The sequence below is a fragment of the Oncorhynchus keta genome, unplaced genomic scaffold, assembly GCF_023373465.1.
Source record: "Oncorhynchus keta strain PuntledgeMale-10-30-2019 unplaced genomic scaffold, Oket_V2 Un_contig_14294_pilon_pilon, whole genome shotgun sequence".
In the NCBI taxonomy this organism is placed as follows: Eukaryota; Metazoa; Chordata; class Actinopteri; order Salmoniformes; family Salmonidae; genus Oncorhynchus; species Oncorhynchus keta.
The window spans coordinates 1-15413 of record NW_026278661.1 but is presented as its reverse complement, the minus strand read 5'-3'; the positions used below and the strand labels follow the sequence as shown (position 1 = coordinate 15413).

Here is a 15413-nt window from a genome sequence, read left to right as displayed (position 1 = left end):
ACACACAGGTGAGACTACTGATACCCACACACACAGGTGAGACTACTGATACCCACACACACAGGTGAGACTACTGATACCCCACACACACAGGTGAGACTACTGATACCCCCACACACACAGGTGAGACTACTGATACCCCACACACACAGGTGAGACTACTGATACCCCCACACACACAGGTGAGACTACTGATACCCCCACACACACAGGTGAGACTACTGATACCCACACACACAGGTGAGACTACTGATACCCACACACACAGGTGAGACTACTGATACCCACACACACAGGTGAGACTACTGATACCCCACACACAGGTGAGACTACTGATACCCACACACACAGGTGAGACTACTGATACCCACACACACAGGTGAGACTACTGATACCCACACACACAGGTGAGACTACTGATACCCACACACACAGGTGAGACTACTGATACCCACACACACAGGTGAGACTACTGATACCCACACACAGGTGAGACTACTGATACCCACACACACAGGTGAGACTACTGATACCCACACACACAGGTGAGACTACTGATACCCACACACACAGGTGAGACTACTGATACCCACACACACAGGTGAGACTACTGATACCCACACACACAGGTGAGACTACTGATACCCACACACACAGGTGAGACTACTGATACCCACACACACAGGTGAGACTACTGATACCCACACACACAGGTGAGACTACTGATACCCCCACACACAGGTGAGACTACTGATACCCACACACACAGGTGAGACTACTGATACCCACACACACACAGGTTGAGACTACTGATACCCACACACACAGGTGAGACTACTGATACCCACACACACAGGTGAGACTACTGATGCCCACACACAGGTGGGACTACTGATACCACACACACAGGTGAGACTACTGATCCCCACACACACAGGTGAGACTACTGATACCCCCACACACACAGGTGAGACTACTGATACCCACACACACAGGTGAGACTACTGATACCCACACACACAGGTGAGACTACTGATACCCACACACACAGGTGAGACTACTGATACCCACACACACAGGTGAGACTACTGATACCCACACACACAGGTGAGACTACTGATACCCACACACACAGGTGAGACTACTGATACCCACACACACAGGTGAGACTACTGATACCCACACACACAGGTAAGACTACTGATACCCACACACACAGGTGAGACTACTGATACCCACACACACAGGTGAGAGAAAGGGTGGGGTGCAGCACTCATAGTGCCACCTGGTGGTTACTTTATGAATTGCACCCTCTCCCTCGCATCCCCCCCTCTCCCTCGCATCCCCCTCTCCCTCGCATCCCCCTCTCCCTCGCACCCCCTTCTCCCTCGCACCCCTCTTCTCCCTCGCACCCCCTTCTCCTCGCACCCCCCTTCTCCCTCGCACCCCCTTCTCCTCGCACCCCCTTCTCCCTCGCACCCCTTCTCCTCGCACCCCCCTTCTCCCCTCACATCCCCCTTCTCCCTCGCACCCCCTTCTCCTCGCACCTCCCTTCTCCCTCGCATCCCCCTTCTCCTCGCATCCCCCTCTCCTCGCATCCCCTCTCTCTCGCATCCCCCTCTCCCTCGCATCCCCCCTCTCCTCGCATCCCCCCTCTCTCTCGCATCCCCCTCGTCTCTCATCCCCTCCCTCGCATCCCTCCTCTCCCTCTCATCCCCCTCTCCCTCGCATCCCCCTCTCCTCGTATCCCCCCTCTCCCCGCATCCCCCTCTCCCTCGCATCCCCCTCTCGTCTCTCATCCTCCTCTCCCTCGCACCCCTCTCTGTCTCTCATCCTCCTCTCCCTCGCACTCTCCTCTCGTCTCTCATCCTCTTCTCCCTCACATCCCCCTCTCCCTCGCACCCCCTCTCGTCTCTCATCCTCCTCTCCCTCGCATCTCCCCTCGTCTCTCATCCTCTTCTCCCTCGCATCCCCCCTCTCCTTCTCCCTCGCACCCCCTCTCCCTCACATCCCCCTCTCGCTCTCTCATCCTCTTCTCCCTCACATCCCCCTCTCCCTCGCGTCCCCCTCGTCTCTCATCCTCCTCTCCTCTCGTCTCCCCTCTCCTCTCGCATCCCCCTCGTCTCTCATCCTCCTCTCTAGGTGAACTCCTGCCCGTGACGAGCAGTGCATCCCTGGTGTTCGCTGTAGAAACAGGGCAGTCGGACGAAGACCTTTCACTGGAACAACCAGCCCCTGCTGGGGACAACAAGTCCTGAGACCCGGGCCACACCAGGACCAGAACAAGGTCTTACCGGGGTGAGTCTGGGTTACTCTTGGTTCTGTATTGTCTTGACTATACTTGGGACAAATCTAACTTGAGACATACCTGTAGGCTGGATAAACCTGCCTGGATTGGGCCGACCTGGATAAACCTACCTGGATTGGGCCGACCTGGATAAACCTACCTGGATTGGGCCTACCTGGATAAACCTACCTGGATTGGGCCTCATCTGGATAAACCTACCTGGATTGGGCCTACCTGGATAAACCTACCTGGAATGGGCCTACCTGGATAAACCTACCTGGAATTGGGCCTACCTGGATAAACCTACCTGGAATGGGCCTACCTAGATAAACCTACCTGGAATGGGCCTACCTGGATAAACCTACCTGGAATCGGCCTACTGGATAAATCTACCTGGAATGGGCCTACCTGGATAAATCTACCTGGAATGGGCCTACCTGGATAAACCACCTGGAATGGGCCTACCTGGATAAATCCTACCTGGAATGGGCCTACCTGGATGAACCTACCTGGATAAACCTACCTGGAATGGGCCTACCTGGATAAATCTACCTGGAATGGGCCTGCCTGGAATGGGCCTGCCTGGAATGGGCCTGCTTGAATGGGCCTGCCTGGATAACCTACCTGGAATGGGCCACCTGGACCAAACCTACCTGGAATAAACCTACCTGGATAAACCTGGATAAACCTACCGAATAAACTTACCTGGATAAACCTACCTGGATAAACCTACCTGGATAAACCTACCTGGATAAACCTACAAGGAATAAACCTACCTGGATAAACCTACCTGGATAAACCTACCTGGATAAACCTACCTGATAAACCTACCTGATTAAACCTACTCTGGATAAACTCACCTGTGAGTGATTCCAGATAAAACCAGGACAAAAAAGAACCACATTTTGGGATTTTGTAAAATTGTATCCATAGAGGAAGGATTATTGACATATTTTACGGTTTTTACATTTTGTATCTAAAGCATAATAAAAGTATTAATCAAATCTGGCATATTTCTGACATTTTGACCCATCTTACCTTACCCATCTTACTCCTACCCATCTTACCTACCCATCTTACCTACCCATCTTACCTTACCCATCTTACCTTACTCTATTTTACTTACGATTCATTTTACGCATTTGATCAGATTCTATCTTACATTACCCATCTTACCTTACCCATCTTACCTTACCCATCTTACCTTACCCATCTTACCTTACCCATCTTACCTTACCCATCTTACCTTACCCATCTTACCGTACCCATCTTACCGTACCCATCTTACCTTACCCATCTTACCTTACCCATCTTACCTTACCCATCTTACCTTACCCATCTTACCTTACCCATCTTACCTTACCCATCTTACCTTACCCATCTTACCTTACCCATCTTACCTTACCCATCTTACCTTACCCTCCTGGGAGACTCCATAGTGTTCAATCTGTAGTTGCCCCAAAGCAACAATCGGTGTGTTTTGTAATATGAGTCGTACCTACCCAGATAAACCCCATATGGGATGGGACACCATGTATAGTGTAGTCTAGAGATTCAACTCTGTGGCCTTGCCTACGTAGAGAATAGACTCACCTGGTTATGGAGCGATCTGACTGTTTAGTTCCTGTCACCTGGAGGGGTATTCTGTGTGTCAATGGAGAGGTTCCTGTCACCTGGTGGGGTATTCTGTGTGTCAATGGAGAGGTTCCTGTCACCTGGTGGGGTATTCTGTGTGTCAATGGAGAGGTTCCTGTCACCTGGTGGGGTATTCTGTGTGTCAATGGAGAGGTTCCTGTCACCTGGTGGGGTATTCTGTGTGTCAATGGAGAGGTTCCTGTCACCTGGAGGGGTATTCTGTGAGTCAATGGAGAGGTTCCTGTCACCTGGTGGGGTATTCTGTGTGTCAATGGAGAGGTTCCTGTCACCTGGAGGGGTATTCTGTGTGTCAATGGAGAGGTTCCTGTCACCTGGAGGGGTATTCTGTGAGTCAATGGAGAGGTTCCTGTCACCTGGTGGGGTATTCTGTGAGTCCATGGAGAGGTTCCTGTCACCTGGAGGGGTATTCTGTGAGTCAATGGAGAGGTTCCTGTCACCTGGAGGGGTATTCTGTGTGTCAATGGAGAGGTTCCTGTCACCTGGAGGGGTATTCTGTGTGTCAATGGAGAGGTTCCTGTCACCTGGAGGGGTATTCTGTGTGTCAATGGAGAGGTTCCTGTGACCTGGTGGGGTATTCTGTGTGTCAATGGAGAGGTTCCTGTCACCTGGTGGGGTATTCTGTATGTCACCTGAAAATTTTTCACAATAAGAGTTCTGATCACACACACACTGAGCAGTATGGAATCAACAGAACCTTTTTTGTGAATCTATAAACCACATTTCTAAAACTACTATTTTGAAACAGAACTTCCAAGAACTGGAGCCTATATGACGGGGACATTTTATTTTGAAAAGGCCTCTAAGACTTCTGGGAGATGTAGTCAGTGAACTGCGCACTGTCTTCCCTTTACTATACTTAGGCTTTTCTGTCTGGGTTTGACACGGCCTCTACTACTGGTAACCATGGATAAGGTCACACCACTACACAGTGCAGTATTGTTGTAGTAAATGCTATTTTTAAAGTAGAACGTCAGTATTCTCTCCTTCAGTCTACCTGTGTATATTCAATGGTCATATATCTGGAAGAAGTACGTTCTTTTATCCTCCGTCTGTCTGTCCGTCCGTCCGTCTGTCTATATCTGTACGATGATCTCACAGTAAAGCGTTGTTTTATTTCCTGTTTGTTGTTTTTACTACCTTTTTCTGACTGAACTGGCCAATCAGAGTTGGTTGTGTTATTTATGGTGTTGCCCAATAACTCCCCTTTTTTGACAATCAGATGTTAGAATCCTCCTCAGAACCTCCTCTGGAACGTTCTAGAGTCCTTCTCAGATCCTCCTCTGGAACGTTCTAGAATCCTTCTCAGAACCTCTTCTGGAACGTTCTAGAATCCTTCTCAGAACCTCTTCTGGAAAGTTCTAGAATCCTTCTCAGAACCACTATAGACCAGAGCCCTATTCCCTATACAGTAACACTACTTTAGACCAGAGCCCTATTCCCTATACAGTAACACTACTTTAGACCAGAGCCCTATTCCCTATACAGTAACACTACTATAGACCAGAGCCCTATTCCCTATATAGTGCACTACTTTAGACCAGAGCCCTATTCCCTATACAGTAACACTACTTTAGACCAGAGCCCTATTCCCTATACAGTAACACTACTTTAGACCAGAGCCCTATTCCCTATACAGTAACACTACTTTAGACCAGAGCCCTATTCCTTATACAGTAACACTACTTTAGACCAGAGCCCTATTCCCTATACAGTAACACTACTTTAGACCAGAGCCCTATTCCCTATACAGTAACACTACTTTTGACCAGAGCCCTATTCCCTATACAGTAACACTACTTTAGACCAGAGCCCTATTCCCTATACAGTAACACTACTTTAGACCAGAGCCCTATTCCCTATACAGTAACACTACTTTAGACCAGAGCCCTATTCCCTATACAGTAACACTACTTTAGACCGGAGCCCTATTCCCTATACAGTAACACTACTTTAGACCGGAGCCCTATTCTCTATACAGTAACACTACTTTAGACCAGAGCCCTATTCTCTATACAGTAACACTACTTTAGACCAGAGCCCTGTTCCCTATACAGTAACACTACTTTAGACCAGAGCCCTATTCCCTATACAGTAACACTACTTTAGACCAGAGCCCTATTCCCTATACAGTAACACTACTTTAGACCAGAGCCCTATTCCTATACAGTAACACTACTTTAGACCAGAGCCCTATTCCCTATACAGTAACACTACTTTAGACCAGAGCCCTATTCCCTATACAGTAACACTACTTTAGACCAGAGCCCTATTCCCTATACAGTAACACTACTTTAGACCAGAGCCCTATTCCCTATACAGTAACACTACTTTAGACCAGAGCCCTATTCCCTATACAGTAACACTACTTTAGACCGGAGCCCTATTCCCTATACAGTAACACTACTTTAGACCGGAGCCCTATTCTCTATACAGTAACACTACTTTAGACCAGAGCCCTATTCTCTATACAGTAACACTACTTTAGACCAGAGCCCTATTCCCTATACAGTAACACTACTTTAGACCAGAGCCCTATTCCCTATACAGTAACACTACTTTAGACCAGAGCCCTATTCCCTATACAGTAACACTACTTTAGACCAGAGCCCTATTCCCTATACAGTAACACTACTTTAGACCAGAGCCCTATTCCCTATACAGTAACACTACTTTAGACCAGAGCCCTATTCCCTATACAGGAACACTACTTTCGACCAGAGCCGTATGCTCACTGAGTGTTTGATGGGAAAGAGAAATAGAGTATTATTATTATTATTATTATTATATTAGTATAGTATTATAACAACTATTTTGATAAAAAACAAATGTTTTATTTTTGTACCGACACAGAGAGTCACCGTATTACTAACCTGAAACAAACGGCTCGACGATGACTCAATAAAATATATTCTGGATCGAGGTGACAAACGATCTTTGTGTGTGTGTGTGTGTGTGTGTGTGTGTGTGTGTGTGTGTGTGTGTGGATAAATAGCCAAGCGTGAGTTGAACTAGGCACTTGTTCACTCCCCTCGGGATTCTTAAAGTATTGGTTGGAAGTAGTGTCCAATGAGAGGAGGAAAAAATATCTGATACGGTCCAGTGTTTGGCAACGGCAGGAAGTAGATTTATATATTTATTATGCCTCACGTGGACCGGGTCACCGGGACCCTCCCGCTGCCCAACAGAGGCTGTGTGTAGAATGACAACCGGTTCTGTTAAGTGGACCGGGTCACCGGGACCCTCCCGCTGCCCTACAGAGGCTGTGTGTAGAATGACAACCGGTTCTGTTAAGAGCACACATACAGCTTTAGGGTGTGTGGGGGAGAAAACGCAAATAAATGACAGAGATCCTCTCCTGAGGAACAACCATATTGAGGTTATGTACAGAGAGAGATCCTCTCCTGAGGAACAACCATATTGAGGTTATGTACAGAGAGATCACCCACCTCCCCTGAGGAACAACCATATTGAGGTTATGTACAGGAGAGATCCCCCTGAGGAACAACCATATTGAGGTTATGTACAGAGAGATCCTCTCCTGAGGAACAATCATATTGAGGTTATGTACAGAGAGAGATCCTCTCCTGAGGAACAACCATATTGAGGTTATGTACAGAGAGATCACCCACCTCCCCTGAGGAACAACCATATTGAGGTTATGTACAGAGAGAGATCCCCCTGAGGAACAACCATATTGAGGTTATGTACAGAGAGATCCTCTCCTGAGGAACAATCATATTGAGGTTATGTAGAGAGAGAGATCCCCCACCTCCCCTGAGGAACAACCATATTGAGGTTATGTACAGAGAGATCCCCCCTGAGGAACAACCATATTGAGGTTATGTACAGAGAGAGATCCCCCACCTCCCCAGTGGCCCATTCGGATGCTGTACCCCGTACCTCCTCTCTGTGCCCCTGGCAGTGGCCCATTCGGATGCTGTGTCGTCACACACTAGGGGCTGGGAGATTTTTATATGAAGCTCATTTTAATTGTATGTTTTTTTGTGTGTGATATTCCAAATGCCTGTATTGACAGAAACAATATTCTGTGTTTTTGGGGGGGTTGTTTTTTTTTGCTTGAGAGGTTTGTCATATTGTCTCGTCTTCTTCGTTCCTTCTGCTGTGTGCATCTTCGCTCATGGTAGCCAGGTACTATTCTACTTGCTGTTTTTGTCTTTTTTACATTTTACTTTTTAAAGCATAAAGCTCTATTCTATAAGGAGTTGTCAACTCGTTCTCACTACTTTTTAAAGCATAAAGCTCTATTCTATAAGGAGTTGTCAACTCGCTCTCACTACTTTATAAAGCTCTATTCTATAAGGAGTTGTCAACTCGTTCTCACTACTTTTAAAGCATAAAGCTCTATTCTATAAGGAGTTGTCAACTCGTTCTCACTACTTTTTAAAGCATAAAGCTCTATTCTATAAGGAGTTGTCAACTCGTTCTCACTACTTTAAAGCATAAAGCTCTATTCTATAAGGAGTTGTCAACTCGTTCTCACTACTTTAAAGCATAAAGCTCTATTCTATAAGGAGTTGTCAACTCGTTCTCACTACTTTTTAAAGCATAAAGCTCTATTCTATAAGGAGTTGTCAACTCGCTCTCACTACTTTAAAGCATAAAGCTCTATTCTATAAGGAGTTGTCAACTCGTTCTCACTACTTTAAAGCATAAATCTCTATTCTATAAGTTGTCAACTCGTTCTCACTACTTTTTAAAGCATAAAGCTCTATTCTATAAGGAGTTGTCAACTCGTTCTCACTACTTTTTAAAGCATAAAGCTCTATTCTATAAGGAGTTGTCAACTCGTTCTCACTACTTTTTAAAGCATAAAGCTCTATTCTATAAGGAGTTGTCAACTCGTTCTCACTACTTTTTAAAGCATAAAGCTCTTTTCTATAAGGAGTTGTCAACTCGTTCTCACTACTTTTTAAAGCATAAAGCTCTATTCTATAAGGAGTTGTCAACTCGTTCTCACTACTTTAAAGCATAAAGCTCTATTCTATAAGGAGTTGTCAACTCGTTCTCACTACTTTTTAAAGCATAAAGCTCTATTCTATAAGGAGTTGTCAACTCGTTCTCACTACTTTTTAAAGCATAAAGCTCTTTTCTATAAGGAGTTGTCAACTCGTTCTCACTACTTTAAAGCATAAAGCTCTTTTCTATAAGTTGTCAACTCGTTCTCACTACTTTTTAAAGCATAAAGCTCTATTCTATAAGGAGTTGTCAACTCGTTCTCACTACTTTTTAAAGCATAAAGCTCTATTCTATAAGGAGTTGTCAACTCGTTCTCACTACTTTTTAAAGCATAAAGCTCTTTTCTATAAGGAGTTGTCAACTCGCTCTCACTACTTTACATAAAGCTCTTTTCTATAAGGAGTTGTCAACTCGCTCTCACTACTTTATAAAGCTCTTTTCTATAAGGAGTTGTCAACTCGCTCTCACTACTTTGATAAAGCTCTATTCTATAAGGAGTTGTCAACTCGTTCTCACTACTTTTTAAAGCATAAAGCTCTATTCTATAAGGAGTTGTCAACTCGTTCTCACTACTTTTTAAAGCATAAAGCTCTATTCTATAAGGAGTTGTCAACTCGTTCTCACTACTTTTTAAAGCATAAAGCTCTATTCTATAAGGAGTTGTCAACTCGTTCTCACTACTTTTTAAAGCATAAAGCTCTATTCTATAAGGAGTTGTCAACTCGTTCTCACTACTTTTTAAAGCATAAAGCTCTATTCTATAAGGAGTTGTCAACTCGCTCTCACTACTTTATAAAGCTCTATTCTATAAGGAGTTGTCAACTCGCTCTCACTACTTTTAAAGCATAAAGCTCTATTCTATAAGGAGTTGTCAACTCATTCTCACTACTTTTAAAGCATAAAGCTCTATTCTATAAGGAGTTGTCAACTCGTTCTCACTACTTTTAAAGCATAAAGCTCTATTCTATAAGGAGTTGTCAACTCATTCTCACTACTTTAAAGCATAAAGCTCTATTCTATAAGGAGTTGTCAACTCGTTCTCACTACTTTTTAAAGCATAAAGCTCTATTCTATAAGGAGTTGTCAACTCGTTCTCACTACTTTTTAAAGCATAAAGCTCTTCTATAAGGAGTTGTCAACTCGTTCTCACTACTTTTTAAAGCATAAAGCTCTATTCTATAAGGAGTTGTCAACTCGTTCTCACTCTGAGAAACACGGCCTCCTGATTTCCAACGTGACCGTTCTGTTCAAACATTTACATTTAAGTCATTTAGCAGACGCTCTTATCCAGAGCGACTTACAAATTGGTGCATTCACCTTATGACATCCAGTGGAACAGCCACTTTACAATAGTGCATCTAAATCTTTTAAGGGGGGTGAGAAGGATTACATTATCCTATCCTAGGTATTCCTTAAAGAGGTGGGGTTTCAGGTGTCTCCGGAAGGTGGTGATTGACTCCGCTGTCCTGGCGTCGTGAGGAGTGTGTTCCACCATTGGAACACACAGAACAGTCCAGTTTCATAACAATTCAGTTGTACCTTGTGAACTAGCAACTTGTTTTATTTTTTTAAAAGTTGGATACACTTGACATTTCTAGGTTTGTGTTTTTTGAGAGATTTTGTTGACGACACCTGTTTATATAATACTCTATCTGCTTCCAGAAGTGGGTCATTATTCGTTGAATGTGCGTTTTATGCATGGTGCTGGTCACGTTTCTAATAAAAAGGACCTTTTCATAGACTTTGCAAGCTAGATCATTGATTATTGCAACAACAAAACGACAACAAAAAGCAGGTTTGAACTAGTACTTTGATAAAACTGTACAGTTATTAGTGGGTTTTATAGTTGTGGAAGGGTTTATATTTAACCTAGGTATCATTTCACAAGCCCAGAATTTATTTATTATTATTTATTTTTTATTTTACCTTTATTTAACCAGTCAAGTCAGTTAAGAACATATTCTTATTTTCAATGAGGGCCTGGGAACAGTGGGTTAACTGCCTGTTCAGGGGCAGAACGACAGATTTGTACCTTGTCAGCTCGGGGGTTTGAACTCACAACCTTCCGGTTACTAGTCCAACGCTCTAACCACTAGGCTACGCTGCCGACTATTGCTGACTGTTTTTGTATTTTACCTTTTTAAAATGACAGTGTTATTTAAAGAAAACATTTTGAAAAATATATTTAGGTATGATTTTTAGGCCGTATTACCTCAGCCAGGTCACCCGGGTCAGAAGTCATTATTCGATGTCGGTCCATGTCTGAGGATGTCGGGAAACGATGTGGGAACCGACCACTAGGGGGCAACAGTGAGCGCTGTTACCTTCAGGTAGGTAACAGGCAGCCTCTGATTCCAAAGGTTGCATCTTATGAATCCAGCAATAATGTTTGTTTCTATCCTAAACCTTGGCCCTAACTTTAAAGATAAACGTTTATCCACTAACTCTGATTGGTTAAGATTAGGCACTAACTCTGATTGGTTAAAGGTTAGGCACTAATTCTGATTGGTTAAGATTAGGCACTACATTTACATTTACATTTAAGTCATTTAGCAGACGCTCTTATCCAGAGCGACTTACAAATTGGTGCATACACCTTATGACAACCAGTGGAACAGCCACTTGCATCTAAATCTTGTTGGGGGGAGAAGGGGTGGGTGAGAAGGATTACTTACCCTATCCTAGGTATTCCTTGAAGAGGTGGGGTTTCAGGTGTCTCCGGAAGGTGGTGATTGACTCCGCTGTCCTGGCGTCGTGAGGGAGTTTGTTCCACCATTGGGGGCCAGAGCAGCGAACAGTTTTGACTGGGCTGAGCGGGAACTGTACTTCCTCAGTGGTAGGGAGGCGAGCAGGCCAGAGGGTGGATGAACGCAGTGCCCTTGTTTGGGTGTAGGGCCTGATCAGAGCCTGGAGGTACTGAGGTGCCGTTCCCCTCACAGCTCCGTAGGCGAGCACCATGGTCTTGTAGCGGATGCGAGCTTCAACTGGAAGCCAGTGGAGAGAGCGGAGGAGCGGGGTGACGTGAGAGAACTTGGGAAGGTTGAACACCAGACGGGCTGCGGCGTTCTGGATGAGTTGTAGGGGTTTAATGGCACAGGCAGGGAGCCCAGCCAACAGCGAGTTGCAGTAATCAAGACGGGAGATGACAAGTGCCTGGATTAGGACCTGCGCCGCTTCCTGTGTGAGGCAGGGTCGTACTCTGCGGATGTTGTAGAGCATGAACCTACAGGAACGGGACACCGCCTTGATGTTAGTTGAGAACGTCAGGGTGTTGTCCAGGATCACGCCAAGGTTCTTAGCGCTCTGGGAGGAGGACACAATGGAGTTGTCAACCGTGATGGCGAGATCATGGAACGGGCAGTCCTTCCCCGGGAGGAAGAGGAGCTCCGTCTTGCTGAGGTTCAGCTTGAGGTGGTGATCCGTCATCCACACTGATATGTCTGCCAGACATGCAGAGATGCGATTCGCCACCTGGTCATCAGAAGGGGGAAAGGAGAAGATTAATTGTGTGTCGTCTGCATAGCAATGATAGGAGAGACCATGTGAGGTTATGACAGAGCCAAGTGACTTGGTGTATAGCGAGAATAAGAGGGGCCTAGAACAGAGCCCTGGGGGACACCAGTGGTGAGAGCGCGTGGTGAGGAGACAGATTCTCGCCACGCCACCTGGTAGGAGCGACCTGTCAGGTAGGACGCAATCCAAGCGTGGGCCGCGCCGGAGATGCCCAACTCGGAGAGGGTGGAGAGGAGGATCTGATGGTTCACAGTATCGAAGGCAGCCGATAGGTCTAGAAGGATGAGAGCAGAGGAGAGAGAGTTAGCTTTAGCAGTGCGGAGCGCCTCCGTGATACAGAGAAGAGCAGTCTCAGTTGAATGACTAGTCTTGAAACCTGACTGATTTGGATCAAGAAGGTCATTCTGAGAGAGATAGCGGTAGAGCTGGCCAAGGACGGCACGCTCAAGAGTTTTGGAGAGAAAAGAGAGAAGGGATACTGGTCTGTAGTTGTTGACATCGGAGGGATCGAGTGTAGGTTTTCAGAAGGGGTGCAACTCTCGCTCTCTTGAAGACGGGAGGGGCGTAGCCAGCGGTCAGGGATGAGTTGATGGCGAGGTGAGGTAAGGGAAGGTCTCCGGAAATGGTCTGGAGAAGGAGGGGATAAAGGTCAAAAGCGGGCAGGTTGTTGGGGCGGCCGGCCGTCACAAGGCCGCGGATTTCATCTGGAGAGAGAGAGGGAGAAAGAGGTCAGAGCATAGGGTAGGGCAGTGTGAGGCAGAACCAGCGGTGTCGTTTGACTTAGCAAGCGAGGATCGGATGTCATCGACCTTCTTTCAAAATGGTTGACGAAGTCATCTGCAGAGAGGGAGGAGGAGGGGGGAGGAGGGGAGGAGAAGGTGGCAAAGAGCTTCCTAGGGTTAGAGGCAGATGCTTGAATTTAGAATGGTAGAAAGTGGCTTTAGTAGAGACAGAGGAGGAAAATGTAGAGGAGGGAGTGAAAGGATGCCAGGTCCGCAGGGAGGCGAGTTTTCCTCCATTTCCGCTCGGCTGCCCGGGAGCCCCTGTTCTGTGAGCTCGCAATGAGTCGTCGAGCCACGGAGCGGGAGGAGGACCGGTGACCCTGGAGGGATAGGGGACATAGGGAGTCAAAGGGATGCAGTAAGGAGGGAGGAGAGGAGGGTTGAGGAGGCAGAATCAGGAGATAGGTTGGAGAAAAAGTTTGAGCAGAGGGAAGAGAAGATAGGATGGAAGAGGAGAGAGTAGCGGGGGAGAGAGAGCGAAGGTTGGGACGGGCGCGATACCATCCGAGTAGGGGCAGTGGGAAGTGTTGGATGAGAGCGAGAGGGAAAAGGATACAAGGTAGTGGTCGGAGGACTTGGAGGAGTTGCAATGAGGTTAGTGGGAAGAACAGCATCTAGTAAAGATGAGGTCAAGCGTATTGCCTGCCTTGTGAGTAGGGGGAGGGTGAGAGGGTGAGGTCAAAAGAGGAGAGGAGTGGAAAGAAGGAGGCAGAGAGGAATGAGTCAAAGGTAGACGGGGAGGTTAAAGTCGCCCAGAACTGTGTGAAGGTGGGCCGTCCTCAGGAAAGGAGCTTATCAAGGCATCAAGCTCATTGATGAACTCTCCTAGGGAACCTGGAGGGGCTTATAAATGATAAGGATGTTAAGCTTGAAAGGGCTGGTAACTGTGACAGCATGGAATTCCAAAGGAGGCAATAGACAGATGGGTAAGGGGAGAAAGAGAGAAAGACCACTTGGGAGAGATGAGGATCGGTGCCACCACCCCCCGCTGACCAGAAGCTCTCGGGGTGTGCGGCGAGAACACGTGGGCGGACGAGGAGAGAGCAGTAGGAGTAGCAGTGTTATCTGTGGTGATCCATGTTTCCGTCAGTGCCAAGAAGTCAGGGACTGGAGGGAGGCATAGGGCTGAGATGAACTCTGCCTTGTTGGCCGCAGATTGGCAGTTCCAGAGGCTACCCAGAGACCTGGAACTCCACGTGGGTCGTACGGCTGGGACCACCAGGTTAGGTGGTCGCGGCCACGCGGTGTGGGAGCGTTTGTATGGTCTGCAGAGGAGAGAACAGGGATAGACAGACACATAGTTGACAGGCTACAGAAAAAGGCTACGCTAATGCAAGGAAATTGGAATTACAAGCGGACTACACGTCTCGAATGTTCAGTTAAGCTTTACGTAGCAAGAATCTTATTGACTAAAATGATTAAAATGATACAGTAATGCTAAAGTAGGCTAGCTGGCAGTAGCTGTTGTTGACACTACACTAATCAAGTCGTTCCGTTGAGTGTAATAATTCTGCAGTGCTGCTATTCGGGGCTAGCTGGCTAGCTAGCAGTGTTGTTTGCGTTACGTTGAGTTAAAAGAACGACAATAGCTGGCTAGCTAACCTAGGGAATCGGTCTAGACTACAATTATCTTTGAAGACAAAGACGGCTATGTAGCTAGCTACGATCAAACAAATCAAACCGTTGTACTGTAATGAAATGAAATGAAAATGTGAAGCTACCTGACCGGGTTGTTGAATTCAAAACAGTAGACGTTGGCTAGCTGTTAGCAGTTAGCTGTTGGCTAGCTAGCAGAGTCTCCTACGTTAAGGACGACAAATAGCTGGCTAGCGAACCTCAGTGAATTAAGATAATCACTCCAAGGCTACACACACTAAACTACACAATTATCTTGGAAACAAAGACAGCTATGTAGCTAGCTAACACTGAACTAATCAAGTCGTACAGTTGAGTGAATAGCACTACAGTGATGCTAATCTGTGTGCGTTAGCTAGCTCCTGGGCGAATAGCAGTGAAGGCTACGTTAGGGCGACGAAATACGATAATTATGCAATTATCTCTGATACAAGGACGGCTATGTAGCTAGCTAAGAAGAAGATTAGACAAATCAACCGTTGTACTATAATGAAATGTAATGAAAAAGTTATACAACCTGCAGAGCGAAGTGCGAATGCGACCGCTCGCTCCAACCGGAACCG

General features: G+C 46.3%; 3 long non-coding RNA genes across 44 annotated transcripts; 1 reads left to right on the top strand and 2 right to left on the bottom strand.

Annotated features, from left to right (window-relative positions):
• Positions 1-3: 3 nt before the first annotated feature.
• Positions 4-1352, top strand: LOC127918481 (uncharacterized). Of its 21 annotated transcripts, none has more exons than XR_008100151.1 (4): positions 4-64; positions 183-296; positions 352-769; positions 968-1352. It is a non-coding gene; the product is annotated as an uncharacterized LOC127918481 (long non-coding RNA). The 21 variants fall into 21 exon arrangements; XR_008100161.1 differs by lacking the exon at positions 183-296 and having other exon boundaries at positions 10-64; positions 324-769; positions 968-1135; positions 1248-1352; XR_008100157.1 differs by lacking the exon at positions 183-296 and having other exon boundaries at positions 10-64; positions 324-769; positions 968-1163; positions 1248-1352.
• Positions 1353-2378: 1026 nt separating this feature from the next.
• LOC127918479 (uncharacterized) lies at positions 2379-2880 on the bottom strand. 2 transcript variants are annotated; one of them, XR_008100119.1, is made up of 4 exons: positions 2768-2880; positions 2595-2652; positions 2507-2564; positions 2379-2476 (listed from the first exon to the last, which is right to left on the bottom strand). It is a non-coding gene; the product is annotated as an uncharacterized LOC127918479 (long non-coding RNA). The 2 variants fall into 2 exon arrangements; XR_008100118.1 differs by having other exon boundaries at positions 2811-2853.
• Positions 2881-3207: 327 nt separating this feature from the next.
• Positions 3208-6886, bottom strand: LOC127918480 (uncharacterized). 21 transcript variants are annotated; one of them, XR_008100130.1, is made up of 7 exons: positions 6191-6886; positions 4381-5470; positions 4171-4254; positions 3961-4128; positions 3576-3918; positions 3478-3533; positions 3208-3325 (listed from the first exon to the last, which is right to left on the bottom strand). It is a non-coding gene; the product is annotated as an uncharacterized LOC127918480 (long non-coding RNA). The 21 variants fall into 21 exon arrangements; XR_008100123.1 differs by having other exon boundaries at positions 3478-3918; XR_008100129.1 differs by lacking the exon at positions 3208-3325 and having other exon boundaries at positions 3463-3918.
• Positions 6887-15413: the final 8527 nt, after the last annotated feature.